Raw genomic sequence first — 1,449 nt, 5'->3', positions numbered from 1 at the left:
AGTTCTGAAAGCTAAACCAATAATCAAATCAGCAGAATTAGAGGTTTAAAAATTCAACCAAACTTAGATCATGTTGAATAGAATTTAATAAAATAATTTTTGATATTTTATTATTTTTAAACAGTTAATTGCTAAAAACCAAACTAATTCGATCGATTAATTGATTGTTTGACCTTTTTTTTATCAGTTCATTGTCGATCAATTTTTATCCTGACTAAATTGATTCCATGATCGATTCTCGATTAATCAGATTGATTTCAGCTCTCAGAACAATAGTTTAAAAATACAGAAATTAACATCTTTTTTGAACCTCTTAACAACTCAGTTAAATTGCACATTTAGAAGGTTTACCATATTATGTTTTTTTCCCTTCATGATTTAGGGTTTGTTTGAAACTTCAAAACTAATTTTTTTGAACTTTTAACTTATGAAGTTTTTTTGAACTTTTAACTTATGAAAAGTAGTAGTATTAAGATTTAGTTTGGGTAAACATCTTAATTAAGCTCCTTTTAAAAAAATAGCTTAAACAATAAATAGTTATATTAAAAGTAACTTATAAATAAATTATTTTGTATTTGAGTTTTTAGTTATAAAAGTACTTATTTTATAGAAATGTGATAAGAAGTAGTAGTATTATAAGAGAAGTTATTTCTTTTAACTTCTCTATAAATTTTTAAATAGTTTTTTAAAAAGCTATAATTTAGTTTTAAAAATTACACCATAGTCTACCATTATTAATATTAATTTATTTTTCAGTACTTAATTTTCATTACTTTTAAAAATTAAATAAACGGTGGAAATTGAAATATAATAACAAAAGAAGCCGCACGAGAAGATCAGATCTAAATCCTTACATATGAACTAAGAGTGAAAATTAGAAACTAGAATAAAAAATTCAGATCTAAATTCTTGTTTTGAAAACTAATCAATATATCATACCTCCTGAGGTTGCTGAAGTGTGATTAAAGCCAAAGAACATCAAATAACAGCTCATATATTTTGCAGCTAAAAAAGAAAAATTTTTATTATTAGAAACTTGTTGCATTTGAGAACTACACATTGAGTTGAGTAAACTTAAAAAAATAAGAAATAAGAAAAAAACCTTCAAGTAGTGAACATTTTGGTTATTGCTTGCTTGGACTCTCTTGTATTAGTGGATGAGTAATGAGTTTATTGAAGAAGTGAGCAATAATGGAGTGATGAGGGTTTTTTTTTTTTTTTGTTGGACAGAGAGATGAGAAGTGAGTTATATATATGGATGGAAGAAATTGTAATGGGGGTAACATACTTCAATTAGTGGACCTAATCATGCACTATTTTCTATTGTTAATTCAAGTATAGTGCAGTAGTCTATAATGGGGGTAACACGTCTTTTGTCCCTTTCCAATAATCAATTAGGGAAAATTAACTAAAAAGAAAAGAATCTTTTGTTTTCTTTTTCTTTTGGTG

At 25.5% G+C, this 1,449-nt stretch overlaps 1 protein-coding gene across 1 annotated transcript in view; it reads right to left on the bottom strand.

Annotated features, from left to right (window-relative positions):
- Window positions 1–1,245, bottom strand: part of LOC107626654 (putative disease resistance protein RGA3) — a gene marked incomplete in the record, with an annotated part of 16,865 nt that extends 15,620 nt beyond the window's left edge. The window contains 2 exon segments of the mRNA XM_021116793.1: window positions 948–1,005; window positions 1,103–1,245.

The sequence above is a fragment of the Arachis ipaensis genome, chromosome B02, assembly GCF_000816755.2.
Source record: "Arachis ipaensis cultivar K30076 chromosome B02, Araip1.1, whole genome shotgun sequence".
Classification (NCBI taxonomy): Eukaryota; Viridiplantae; Streptophyta; class Magnoliopsida; order Fabales; family Fabaceae; genus Arachis; species Arachis ipaensis.
Note: the sequence above shows the minus strand (reverse complement) of the source record. Positions and strands in the feature narration are given on the sequence as shown.